This window comes from Chlorocebus sabaeus, chromosome 18, assembly GCF_047675955.1.
Source record: "Chlorocebus sabaeus isolate Y175 chromosome 18, mChlSab1.0.hap1, whole genome shotgun sequence".
NCBI lineage: Eukaryota > Metazoa > Chordata > Mammalia > Primates > Cercopithecidae > Chlorocebus > Chlorocebus sabaeus.
The window spans coordinates 64,323,352-64,338,160 of NC_132921.1; positions in this window are offsets into that span (position 1 = coordinate 64,323,352).

Below are 14,809 nucleotides of genomic sequence, written 5' to 3' on the forward strand. Positions count from 1 at the left end.
TCTCACAGGGAGGATACTTTGAGACCATGTAAATATAATATTTCTCATCAAGCTTTTACTTAACATATGTGTCTCTTGAATGAATTATTACTGCGTTGGTTGCCAAAAAACGATTTCTTAAATTTCTATATTCTTTCTATAATTCTTTCTGTTAGTTGGCATTCTACTTAAGGGAGAACTTTCCCTTCCCCACCATTTATTCATTTATGTCAGTATGGACCCATGGATTCTTATTTCAATCAATGGGTTGTAATCTGTAACTATTACTATTTATTTATTTATTTATTTTTATTTATTTATTTATTTTTTTTTGAGACGGAGTCTTGCTCTGTCACCCGGGCTGGAGTGCGGTGGCCGGATCTCAGCTCACTGCAAGCTCCGCCTCCCGGGTTTACGCCATTCTCCTGCCTCAGCCTCCCGTGTAGCTGGGACTACAGGCGCCCGCCACCTCGCCCGGCTAGTTTTTTGTATTGTTTTTAGTAGAGACGGGGTTTCACCTTGTTAGCCAGGATGGTCTCGATCTCCTGACCTCGTGATCCGCCCGTCTCGGCCTCCCAAAGTGCTGGGATTACAGGCTTGAGCCACCGCGCCCGGCCCTACTATTTATTTTTATGTTTAAGTCGTACCAGATTTGGCCAGCAGGAGCCCATCAGGCTGGCTCTTGTGTCCTTTTTGACATTTTGCCATCATTCTTTGAGCATTTCCTTACTTTCTGACACAATATGATGTTCCAGTCCCATCCTGTACTGTCCATGACCCACCCCTGGAATCAGCCAATCCTCCAACAATTCCTGGTTCCTTTCAGCGGACAATAATGTTTAGAAACCAAAATTTGGATCAAGCAGAGTGGCTCATGCCTGTAATCCCAGCATTTTGGGAGGCTGAGGCAGGAGGATTGCCTGAGCCCAGGAGTTCGAGACCAGCCCGGGCAACAGAGACCTCATCTGTACTTAAAAAAAGAAGAAAGAAAAGAGAGAGAGAGAGAGAGAGAGAGAGAAAGAAAGAAAAAGAAAGAGAGAGAAAAGGAAGGAAGGAAGGAAGGAAGGAAAGAAGGAAGGAAGGAAAGAAGGAAGGAAGGAAGGAAGGAAAGAAGGAAGGAAGGAAGGAAGGAAGGAAGAAAGAAAGGAAGGAAGGAAGGAAGGAAGGAAGGAAGGAAGGAAGGAAGGAAGAAAGAAAGAAAGAAAGAAAGAAAGAAAGAAAGAAAGAAAGAAAGAAAGAAAGAAAGAAAGAAAGAATCCAGGATGGAGGCATGCTCCTGCAGTTCCAGCTACTCAGGAGGCTGCAGTGGGAATATAGCTTGATAAATAAATAAATAAATAAATAAATAAATAAATAAATAAATATTTTTTAAAAGTAGAAAGAGAAATGTCCTGAGATAAGAAGACATAGATTCCTGAGCAGCTGCCATGACTTGGCCATCAGGCTGTAACCTAGAAGGCAAAGGACTGACTGAAAGACAGGAGATGAAATTATCTGGGGTAAGGCCGGGTGCAGTGGCTCACGCCTGTAATCCCAATACTTTGGGAGGCCGAGGCAGGTGGATCACCTGAGGTCAGGAGTTCAAGACCAGCCTAACCAACATGGTGAAACCCTGTCTCCACTAAAAAATACAAATTAGCCAGGCATGGTGGTGCATGCCTGTAATCCCAGCTACTCAGGAGGCCAAGACAGGAGAATCACTTGAACCCGGGAGGCAGCGGTTGCAGTGAGCCGAAATCATGCCATTGCACTCCAGCCTGGGCAACAAGAGCAAAACTCAAGAAAGAGAGAAAGAGAGAAAGAGAGAAAGAGAGGAAGGAAGGAAGGAAGGAAGGAAGGAAGGAAGGAAGGAAGGAAGGAAGGAAGGAAGGAAGGAAGGAAGGAGAGAGATAGAAGAGGAGAGGAGAGGAGAGGGAAGGGAAGGGAAGGGAAGGAAGAAGGAATATCTGGGGTAGAGCCATGTGGATGAACACATGGGAGTGGGCACAAAGTGTGAAGAATTTTGTATCACATGTTAGCACCCACCAGAAAACATCTACAATGGAAGAGGCACTGACAAAAACACTCAGCAGTTGACATGGATAGAACCGACAGGCACCTGGGTGGAATGGCTATGCTACCAGAGATGGAAGCCATGTGTAGGCCCTGTAGCAAGAACTTCACACACCAAAACTGATCTAGTTACTGCTACTTGTAAATGTCCATATTCCTCAGCAGTAGGGACCAACACTGAACCCCAGATACAGCACTGTCCTTTGAGGAAACCAACTGGCTGTTGGTGGCAGGTTGACTCATGAGGCCTCTGCCACTCTCGAAGGACCAGCACTTCATCCTCACAAGGATAGATTCCTATTCTGAGTAAGGGTTTGCCTTTTCTGTCTGTAGAGCCCCAGCCCTCACCATTACCTGGGGTTCATGGTATGCCTGGTCCACAAACATGGAATTCCATATACATAGCATCTGATTAGTGAAAGAAATACAGGAGTGAACCTATGACCATGGGATCTACTGGTCACATCATGTACTTGCCTTCTAGAATGTTGGAACAGACATCCGAAGGTGCCACTGAAGTGCCAGCTTCCAGGAAACTCTCTGAAGGAATCATTCTGTAGGCTGCGACACATTTATTAAATCAGAGACTCTTTATGGAGCTGTGTCCCCAGTAGGAAGGATATTTGGGAATGGGAATTGAGGAGGAGAACCAAAGTGGCTCCATTAGCATCACTCTGAATGACCCCCTGGGGATTTTGTGCTTCCCATCCCCAAACATTGCCTTTTTTTTGGCTGGGCATGGTGGCTCACAGCTGTAATCCCAGTGCTTTGGGAGGCCGAGGTGGGAGGATCGTTTGAGCCCAGGAGTTCAGGACCAACTGGGCAACATAGTGATATCTTGTCTCTACAAAAAATCTTTTAAAAATTATCACACCTGTAATCCCAGCACTTTGGGAGGCTGAGGCGGGAGGATCACAAGGTGGGGAGATCAAGACCATCCTGGCCAACGTGGTGAAACCCTGTCTCTACTAAAATTACAAAAATTACTTGGGCATGGTGGTGCACACCTATAGTCCCAGCTATTCGGGAGGCTGAGGCAGGAGAATCGCTTGAATCTGGGAGGCAGAGGTTGCAGTGAGCCGAGATCGCACCACTGCACTCCAGCCTGGTGACAGAGCACGACTCTGTCTCAAAATAAATACATAAATAAATAAAAATTAGCCAGGCATGATGGCACATGCCTAAGGTCTCACCTACTCCAGAGGATGAGGTGGGAGGATTGCTTGAGCCCAGGAGATTGAGGCTTTGAGGCTGCAGTGAGCCATGATCACACCACTGCACTCCAGCCTGGGTGACAGAGTGAGACCCTGTCTCAAAAAAAAAAAAAAAAATGTTTTAACTTAACGCTTCTGTCTTTCTGTTCTCTAACTTACTAAATTTTTGCTTTTTTCTTTACTAACCTATTCCTTCTGCTTTGCTTCCATTTATTTTGTTACTTTTTCCCCTAAATTTTGATTAGATTCTTAATTCTTTTTTTAAAAATCAGTATTTAAACCTATAAATTTTCCTCTGGTTTCTACCTCAGTAGTATATCACTTTTTTATGTGTTGTGTATTCATTTTCTACAGTTTCAGTTCGTGGTTTCTCTTTGCTGTAAGAACTGTTTAAAATAGTTTTGAATTTCCACATAGAAGGAATTCCCACCCCCCACAACCTCCAAACTTTATGAATTCCTAGTTGTAGTGCATTGTAATCACAGAATGCTGTCTTCACTATTCTTCTGTTTGGACCTGGCTAAAGTTTTTCTTTATGGCCTAATAGTTTTAGTGAGTGTTTGTGGGCAATGGAAAGGAAAGTATATTCACTTTTAACAAGGTATACATTGGCGTGTTATCAACCAGCTCTATCTTATCAATTACTAAGTTCTTCTGCGATTTATTTATTTTTTATCTACTTGATAAAACTGATAGTCTGAGAAACAGAAAGGTTAACTATATCTACCCAGTTCTCCTAGCAAATGGCAAACTTCTCTAGTAAATGGCAAAATCCGAATTCAGGCAATCTGACTTCAGTTCTTAACTATTATACCATGCTGGCTTTCGTGGGTATTTTTTAGATTTTTCTTCATATGTTGTCACTTGGGGTCAAACCATTCAAGAGAAAGAGAGATCTCCCAGGGAAATAACTTGAAATCAATAAAAGCGATTGTGAGGGCATAGGAGTTAGCAGGATAGTCAGGAAGTCAGTGATATGGTTTGGCTGTGTCCCCACTCAAATCTCAACTTGAATTGTATCTCCCAGAATTCCCATGTGTTGTGGGAGGGACCCAGGGGGAGGTTAATTGAATCATGGGGGCGGGTCTTTCCCATGCTATTCTCCTGATAGTTAATAAGTCTCACGAGATCTGATAGGTTTATCAGGGGTTTCTGCTTTTGCTTGTTCCTCATTTTCTCTTGCCACTACCATGTAAGAAGTGCCTTTCACCTCCTGCCGTGATCCTAAAGCCTCCCCAGTCATGTGGAAATGTAAGTCCAATTAAACCTCTTTTTCTTCCCAGTCTCGGGTATGTCTTTATCAGCAGCATGAAAATGGACTAATATAGTAAATTGGTACCAATAGTGTAGGCCAGTGCTGAAAAGATACCCCAAAATGTGGAAGCAACTTTGGAACTGGGTAACAGGCAGAAGTTGGAATCATTTGGAGGGCTCAGAAGAAGACAGAAAAATGTGGGAAAGTTTGGAACCTCCTAGAGACTTGTTGAATGCTTTGGCCAAATTGCTGACAATATGGACAGTAAGGTCCAGGCTGAGGCAGTCTCAGGTGGAGATGAAGAACTTGTTCGGAAGTGGAGTAAATGTGACTTTTGTTATGTTTTAGCAAAGAGACTGGCAGCATTTTGCCCCTGCCCCAGAGATTTGTGGAACTTTGAACTTAAGAAAGATGATTTATGGTATCTGGCCGAAGAAATTTCTAAGCAGCAAAGCATTCAAGAGGTGACTTGGGTTCTATTAAAGGCATTAAGTTTTATAAGGGAAGCAGAGCATAAAAGTTTGGAAAATTTGCAGCCTGACTATGCAATAGAAAAGAAAAACCCATTTTCTGGGGAAAAATGCAAGCCGGCTGCAGAAATATGCACAGTAGTAAGGAGCCTAATGTTAATCCCCAAGACCATGGGGAAAATATCTCCAGGCCATGTCAGAGACCTTCATGGCAGCCTCTCCCATCACGGTCCCAGAGGCCCAAGAGGAAAAAGTGGTTTCATGGGCTGGACCCAGGGCCCACCTGCAGTGTGCAGTCCAGGGACTTGGTGCCCTGTCCCCAGCCACTCCGGCCATGGCTGAAAGGGGCCAATGTACAGCTTGGGCTGTGGCTTCAGAGGGCAGAAGTCCCACACCTTGGCAGCTTCTGCATGGTGTTAAGCCTGTGGGTACACGGAAGTCAGGAATTGAGATTTGGGAACCTCCGCCTAGATTATAGAAGATTTATGGAAATGCCTGGATGCCCCGGCAGAAGTTTGCTACAGGGGTGGGGCCTTCATGGAGAACCTCTGCTAGGGCAGTGCAGAAGGGAAATGTGGGGTTGCAGCCCCCACACAGAGTCCCTACTGGGGAACTGCCTAGTAGAGCCGTGAGAAGAGGGCCACCGTCCTCCAGACCCAGAATGGTAGATCCACTGACAGCTTACACCATGCACCTGGAAAAGCCATAGACACTCAACACCAGCCCACGAAAGCAGGTGGAAGGGAGGCTGTACCCTGCAAAGCCACAGGGGCAGAGCTGCCTAAGAGCATGGGAACCCACCTCTTGCATCTGGATGTGAGACCTGAAGTCAAAGGAGATCATTTTGGAGCTTTAAAATTTGACTGCCCCCTGGATTTTGGACTTGCATGGGCCCTGTAACCCCTTTGTTTTGGCCAATTTCTTTCATTTGGAATGCCTGTATTTACCCAATGCCTGTATCCCCATTGTATTTAGAAAGTAACTACCTCGCTTTTCATTTTACAGGCTCATAGGCAGAAGGGACTTGCCTTGTCTTAGATGAGACTCTCGACTGTGGACTTCTGGGTTAATGCTGAAATTAGTTGAGACTTTGGGGGACTGTTGGAAAGGAATGATTGGTTTTGAAATGGGAGAACATGAGATTTGGAAGGGCCAGGGGCAAATGATATGGTTTGTCTGTGTCCCCACCCAAATCTCAACTTGAATTTTATCTCTCAGAATCCCCATGTGTTGTGGGAGGGACCCAGGGGGAGGTGATTGAATCATGGGGAGGGGGTCTTTCCTGTGCTATTCTTCTGATAGTTAATAAGTCCCACGAGATCTGATGGGTTTATCAGGGGTTTCTGCTTTTACTTCTTCCTCATTTTCTCTTGCCACTGCCATGTAAGAAGTGCCTTTCTCCTCCTGCCATGATTCTGAGGCCTCGCCAGCCATGTGGGACTGTAAGTTCAACTAAACCTCTTTTTTTTTCCCAGTCTCAGATATGTCTTTATCAGCAGTGTGAAAATGGACTAATGCAGTCAGGCAATTCTCTGAGAAGCTGAGGAATGGTGCAAAAAGGTAACGTGACTAGAGCAAAACGAGTTGCAAACTACATGGAATTTTGGTCAGTGAAGTTGCCAAAGGTTGGTACAGTAAGTAAGGGTGTGGTGTGGTGGGCCGGGGATATGTGGGTAAAGGTGGGATGGTAAAATGCCTCATATCAAGCAACTGAGTGAGTGGGGGACAAGTCCCATCAACATTCTCTAAGAGGATTATGATAGTGGAATCATTTCTCCTCTGCAGACCTTGAGACCTCTGACTTGGGAGAAAGATATCATCTGTTCTGAAGCAGGAGACTCCACCTACCAGAAACTTACAGGTTTAAGAAACAAATGGGGATGGCCCCTGAGTTGTTTGCCTATTAAGGGGAGGTGACACCTCCTTTGTGGAGGAGGGGAGGGTAATAAGTAGCCCTCCATTGACAAATCTTTCCACTCCTAAGAAAAGGGGAAAACATCAGCGCTGAACAAGCCAGTCTGTTTGCTGGAAGACATGGGTCCATCCTAGGGAACTCGAAGAAGAAACAAACTAGGCCAGTGTCCCAGCACACGGATGGAATGGTGGGGAAAATTACTCCCTGTTTATCTTTCAGCCTTAGAAGTGGGAAGAGGGCCGGGCGCGGTGGCTCAAGCCTGTAATCCCAGCACTTTGGGAGGCCGAGACGGGCGGATCACGAGTTCAGGAGATCGAGACCATCCTGGCTAACACGGTGAAACCCCGTCTCTACTAAAAAATGCAAAAAACTAGCCGGGTGAGGTGGCGGGCGCCTGTAGTCCCAGCTACTTGGGAGGCTGAGGCAGGAGAATGGCGTGAACCCGGGAGGCGGAGCTTGCAGTGAGCTGAGATCCGGCCACTGCACCCCAGCCTGGGCGACAGAGCGAGACTCCGTCTCAAAAAAAAAAAAAAAAAAAAAAAAAGAAATGGGAAGAGGAGAGGATCTTCGCTCTACAAATTAAAGGCTAAGTTAGTTGCCCAGGCACTTAAAAGACGTATATTGTTCACAAAGATAAAGAATGCAAAATTCCACCAATATGCTGAGAGACAAATGGAATGGTTGTAAAATGGATTCCCTAGGTATCTGACAGATTTGGAGTAGGGAAGATGAGAGTAGGTCTATTGGAGAGAGTTGGTTTTCTAGGCACCAGGAGGATCAAGGGCCAAGTTATTTGGATCCTTGAAAAGGAATTTTAGATCTTCTCTCACACCCGCATATTCATGCCTCACGTACTGGAAGAGGGATACGTAGAAGTGAAACAGTTGGTTACTCAAAATTGTCCATTTTCAGGAGAGGGAGGAGAGATGTGGAATTAAGTCAGGCTAGAAACAACTGGCTGTATAGGCCTGGGAAAGGCTGGGAAAGGCTGACACTTCCAGCAAAAACCCCTGAAGGAGGGTGATGAGCAGGACAAAAAAGCTGCCCGACGGTGGATGCTCTCAATCTGTGCTCGAAAAGAGAGGAGTAACTGGGTAACCAGGAGACAAGAACACCATTATCTTGATGTCTTTCCTTAAGGCAACCTCTCTCCTGGGGTAAAGAAAAGGAACTTGGGGAGTTCCATCAAGTAGGTATAGTAAGCAAAGGTATGGTGTGGTGGGGCAGCGGATGCTATACTACAGTATAGCATTAATTATGTTTAGTTACAAACGTTGTTCTGTTGGCCTTTCTGTGTTATTGAAAACGTTGTTTATCACAGCCTGACTGCTGACAGAGTTTCTCAAGCCCTGATTAGAATGTGGCTTTTAGGGGAAGGGAGGGTTAGGAGACTTCAATTCTGTGGGACAATCACTCTGAGAATTGAAAATGCCACCCAGAGCTAATAAAAGTCAGTTAAAGCTCACCAACAAAGAAAAGACCTCAGGCCTCACCTACAGAAAATAGTTGTGTGATTGTACTTGCTGGGGTGAGGAGGAATTGGTCATGGGATATCTCAGAAACATGGAGCAAGGAGGGGCTTTTTATTTTTTTATTTTTTATTTTTTATTTATTTATTTTTTCCCCCAGACGGAGTCACTCTGTCACCCAGGCTAGAGTGCAGTGGCACAATCTCAGTTCACTGCAACCTCCACCTCCCAGGTTCAAGCAATTCTCCTGCCTCAGCCTCTCGAGTAGCTGGGATTACAGGTGCCTGCCACCACGCCCAGCTAATTTTTGTATTTTTAGTAGTGACTGGATTTCACCATGGTAGTCAGGCTGGTCTCAAACTCCTGACCTCAAGGGATCTGCCCGCCTTGGCCTCCCAAAGTGCTGAGATTACAGGCGTGAGCCACTGTGCCCAGCCAGGGAGGGGCTTTTTATAGGGGTTGGCCTTTGTTCAGTGATTCTAAGAAGGAATGGTTAGTCTTTTTTTTTTTTTTTCCAACTACAGTATAGCATTAATTATGTTTGGTTAGAAACATTGTTCTATTGGCCTTTCTGTGTCCTGTTGAGACACAGCCTGACTGCTGGCAGAGTTTCTCAAGCTCTGATTAGAATTAACAGTCCTGTTTGGGGAAAGTAACTTGGCTATGTAGAAGGCCACAGAAAAGGCTCAGTAGGACTGTAGTTCCAGAGGAGCACTCCGAGAAAATTTCAACCACAGCAGAGGAAAATGGGGACTCTGATTTGTATGGAGACAGGAGGCTGCTCGGCCACTGTGAAAAATCTAAGGGGAGCCCTACCTCGGATATCCAGAAGCTGTTTCCTGCATTTCCAAGGATGCTCTACCCTGTAAGAAGATTTAAAGATGTGTGAGAGACGTAGGGACATGAGGAGAGAACAGCAAAATTATATGAAGTATTAGATAATGTGTACTTCCCCTTCCTGTTGCGGTTGGCTTTGAGCTAGAACACCTTGAGGATTTGGCTTTGAGTTACAAGCAGTTTTTCTCTTAGGCTAGCAAAGTTGGAGACAATACACAAGTGTGTACTTCCTTTTCTTCTGAAAAAGCAACAAGGTTGGACAGGTTTAGTTTTGCACATGTAAGGCAAAAACATTCTCTAAAACGAAAAGTGTTGACATAACGGGGAATCTAAAATGTTCAGTGTGTGTGTGTGTGTGTGTGTGTGTGTGTGTGTGTTTACTTCTTTATTCTTTTTAAAGAAGCCTTTTTTTTTTTTTTTTTTTTTTTTGGTTTACATCACCGGAACAGGAGGAGGGACACACCCAACAGCTGTAGAAGCAGGAAACATCTAATACAAAACTAAAGTACAAAAACATGAAAACAGAGTCTTTGCGCATATTTTGTTCCTGCTAACTGCCTTGAAAAAGCCTACACTTCTTATATATATGATTGGGAATAGGGAGGGCTTGTTTCTCTTTGTGCAGTGTATTCAGCATGATTCAGGCAGTTTTATCTCTGCAAATTTATTGTTTCCTTTGGAGAAGTATTCGTTTTCTAAATCACATCTCAGAAGTATCAGGAGTTATGTCCCACAGGACAGCACGGGGCAATTATAGGAGTCAGATTCACATCAAGCCAGAGTACAGTCTGTGAGGAGGAACTGACCCAGGCTTGGCAAATGTCAGCTTGAATTAACGGTTTTGTTTTGTTTTGTTTTGTTTTTGAGACAAGAGTCTCACTCTGTCACCCAGGCTGGAGTGTAATGGCACAATCTCGGCTCACTGCAGCCTCCACTTCCCGGGTTCAAGCGATTCTCCTGCCTCAGCCTCCCAAGTAGCTGGCATTACAGGTGCGTACCACCACGCCCAGCTAATTTTTGTATTTTTATTTGAAACGGGGTTTCACCATGTTGGCCATACTGGTCTCAAACTCCTGACCTCAAGTGATCTGCCCGCCTCAGCCTCCTAAAGTGCTGAGATTACAGGCGTGAGCCATCGTGCCCGGACTTAAATTAACTATTAATAGCAATATTTAGAACTGAAAAATATACATTTTGAGGAATGTGACAAATAAAAAGTGTCCTTATTTTTCATAATTTATATGGTTGTGGATGGCTAATGACCTGTGTGCTATATGATCTGTGCATCTTGTGTGGGGATGCTACATTCTAACTCCAGAACTGGCCAATTTCCTTGTAAGGGGAGGATGAGTAATACACAGTTTTAGAGAAGAGATTTTTTTCTCTCTGAAGAAAGTGAAACTTAGTAGGCCCGGCGCGGTGGCTCACGCCTGTAATCCCAGCACTTTGGGAGGCCGAGACGGGCGGATCACGAGGTCAGGAGATCGAGACCATCCTGGCTAACACGGTGAAACCCCGTCTCTACTAAAAAAAATACAAAAAAAAAACTAGCCGGGTGAGGTGGCGGGCGCCTGTAGTCCCAGCTACTTGGGAGGCTGAGGCAGGAGAACGGCGTGAACCCGGGAGGCGGAGCTTGCAGTGAGCCGGGATCGCGCCACTGCACTCCAGCCTGGGTGACAGAGCGAGACTCCGTCTCAAAAAAAAAAAAAAAAAAAAGAAAGTGAAACTTAGATAAGAAATGTAAATTTAGGCCGGGCGCGGTGGCTCATGCCTGTAATACCGGTACTCTGGGAGGCCGAGGCGGGCGGATCACGAGATCAGGAGACGGAGACCATCCTGGCTAACACGGTGAAACCCCGCCGGGCGTGGCGGCGGCGCCTATAGTCCCAGCTACTCGGGAGGCTGAGGCAGGAGAATGGCGTAAACCCGGGAGGCGGAGCTTGCAGTGAGCTGAGATCCGGCCACAGCACTCCAGCCTGGGCGACAGAACGAGGCTCGTCTCAAAAAAAAAAAAAAAAGAGAGAGAGAGAGAGATGGAAATTTAGCCCATAGGAAGAACTTCTCTTTCTCTCTGGGCTCTGTCTTGGGACCATATTTGAAATAAAGTGGAGACATTTGAGGGTACTAGTCACTGTTAGGGAAGGTGATCTCTGCCCACCCAACAAGGACTACGACATACAAACAAGTTCGATCTGTGTTGTAAATCAGACCATCTATATATTTTCTTTACAAAAGGAGACTGTGGGCCAGACACAGTGGCTCATGCCTAACACTTTGGGAGGCCGAGGTGGGCGGATCACTTGAGGTCAGGAGTTCAAAACTAGCCTGGCCAACAGAGTGAAACCCCGTCTCTACCAATAACACAAAAAATTTGCTGGGCACAGTAGCGTTTGCCTGTAATCCCAGCTACTCTGGAGGCTGAGGCAGGAGACTCACAGGAGATTCGGGAGGCAGAGGTTGCAGTGAGCCAAGATCGCACCACTGCACTCCAGCCTGGACGACAGAAGGAGACTCTGTCTCAAAAACAAACAAAGGCCTGGCGCGGTGGCTCACGCCTGTAATCCCAGCACTTTGGGAGGCCGAGGCTGGCGGATCATGAGATCAGGAGATTGAGACCATCCTGGCTAACACGGTGAAACCCCGTCTCTACTAAAAATACAAAAAAAAAAAAAAAAAAAAAAATTAGCCGTGAGTGGTGGCGGGCGCCTGTAGTCCCAGCTACTCAGGAGACTGAGGCAGGAGAATGGCGTGAACCTGGGAGGGCGGCGGAGCTTGCAGTGAGCTGAGATTGCGCCACACCACAGTACTCCAGCCTGGGCCACAGAGGGAGACTCCCTCTCAAAAAAAAAAAAAAAAAAAAAGAGAGAGAGAGAAAGAGAGAGAGAGAGAGAGAGACTATGTTTTTAGAACAGTTTTAGGTTCACAGTAAAATGGAAAGAACCTGCTGCCCCCACACGTACCAGCTCCCTGGTTTTCAACATAGCCCACCAGAGCAGTGCATGTGTTACAATGAGGGAATCTGTGCAGATACATCACAACCACCGGATGTCCGTAGTTTACATAAGGGTTCACTCTTCATGTTGCACATTCTGTGGGTTTGGACAAACGTATAAGTGACATGTATTCACCACTATGGTATCAGACAGAATAATTTCACTGCCCTAAAAATCCTCTGTGCTTTGCCTGCTCATCCCTCCCTCTTCACAGCCGTTGGCAACCACTGATCATTTTCCTGTCTCCATAGTCTTGCTTTTTCCAGAAATGTCATATACTTGACATCATTCAGTATGTAGCCTTTTCAGATTGACTTCAATGTATTCTTTTCTATATCCATCATCTTTTTTGTCCCATTTGGTTCAGTGTTTCTCAAAATGTGATGTTTGAACTATCTCTGTTAGAACCACATGGAAGCTGTTAAAAATATACATTCTCAGTCTCATATTTGACTGATTCAAAATATTACTATCTAGGTGTGGAAGCTAGGAATTTGTATTTGAAACACACAGTATGGGTTATTCTTACGCATACCATAGTCTGAACACCCAGCAAAGTCTCAATTATGCTGCCAGGAATTAAGGTGGGAACTTGTGTTCATAAAAGGTGATAATGGCTGGGCTCAGTGGCTCACGCCTGTAATCCCAGCACTTTGGGAGGCTGAGGCGAGTGCATCGCCTGAGGTCAGGAATTCAAGACTAGCCTGGGCAACATGGCAAAACCCCGTCTCTACAAAAAATACAAAAATTAGCCAGGCATAGTGGCTGACACCTGTAGTTCCGTCTACTAGGGAGGCTGAGGTGAGAGGCTCTCCTAAACCCAGGGAGGTCGAGGCTGCAGTGAGCTGTGATTACACCATTGAACTCCAGCCTGGGTGACAGAGTGAGATCCTCTCCCCACCACAAAAAAAAAAAAAAAAGTAGTAGAATTTACAAAAAAGGAAGTGGCAGTGATAGCAATACAAAGGGACCCCAAAGGGAAGATCGGGGCTTCAAAGTCTAGCTATTCTACAGAGTCCATGTGTAAATTCCCTATCTATTGCCAATTGTGGGGTTTTAATTTGATTGATATTGCAGGAGCTAGTGATTTCCTGCAGACTTTGACTCTTTCTCTCTGGAGAAGCCCAGAAATACCTTATGTATTATTTGCCAACACATGAAGCCTGAGGTTTTCAACTTGGACTACTGTTAAATCCTTTCGAAAGTGATCTTCTTTGAACTAGACAACACCTTCTGTAACCATTTTAGTAGGATCTCCCTTAAGTTTCAGTTCTACCTTCTCCAAGTACTACAAAGACTCCTCATCACTATTTGATCTGGAGCCCAAATGAAAGGTTGGAAATTATTGATCAGTCGGCTGTGTGGCCTAATGAGGCCTGGACACCTGAGTGATGACACAGACTCACAGGAGCCCCAATAATAGTTTATATTGCTCTTTGTCACACATGCGTGCCATGCACACCAACTCTATGTCTCTGTGTGGTCAGCCCCTCCTTCCCGCTCTTTCTCCCCCTCCACATGCCCTATGCCATGCTAATCTCCTATAGAAGCAAAACTCACGCTTTGTTCTGCTTCCAGTGTGGTTAAGCACAGCACATTCTATAGATAGGAACAAAATCAAACCACTTCACACTCTTAAGAAAAACTTAAAAAATAGGGTCATCCTGACTGGTTCTGGTCTTCAAAATAATAAACTCTAAAAATTTTGCAGTGAGCCTGGATTCTCTAAATAATGCTGTCCCTGACTTTTGCTATGCTGATGTCTAAAGACATGAATGATCTTTTTCTTTTGTTTTTGTTTTAATTTTTTGGAGACAGGATCTCACTCTGTCGCTCAGGCTGGAGTGCGGTGGCACAATCATGGCTCACTGTAGCCTCGACCTCCTAGGCTCAAGCGATCCTCCCACCTCAGTAACTGAGACTACAGGTGTGTGCCACCATACCTCGCTAATGTTTGTACTTTGTTATAGAGATGGGGTTTTGCCATGTTGCCCAGGCTGGTCTTGAACTCCTAGGCTCAAGTGATCCACACACTTTAGACTTCCAAAGTGCCAGGATTATAGTTGTGAGCCACTGTGTCTGGCCAACATGAATGATTTTTGCATATATGATACCTGTATGAGTAAGTGGCTTTTTTCCCCACCTTCAACAGGCTGATATAAACTTAGTGTCCTGATAATTTTGTCTTTCTTTCCCTTTAAATACTTGTGTTTTGAATTTGCTGAGCCACTCTTTCTGGCTTTCTCAGAAAGAAGTCTGACACCCTTATACTGACAGCAAGTAAAGTTTCTCTTTCCTTGTCTCTTTTTCTTCTGTTTTTAATTTTCAGAGTGGAATTAGGCCTTTTAAAATAATACATATTTTTAAACTGAGAAATAAAAACAGTACATAGTTATTGTGTGCAATAGAATGTTTCAAAATATATATACGTACTATACTGGAGTGGGTAAATCAAGCTAATTACTATATGCATTACCTTATATACTTATTATTTTCATTATGAGAATCTCTTTCCTCTTCTAAATGCAGAAGTCTCCTGAGGATCCCTGTGACACTCTCTTCCATCCCTTTGTACTGTGCTCTTGGGAATCCCTTCTATTGCAGTCATAGCACTTCTCTCCCCTA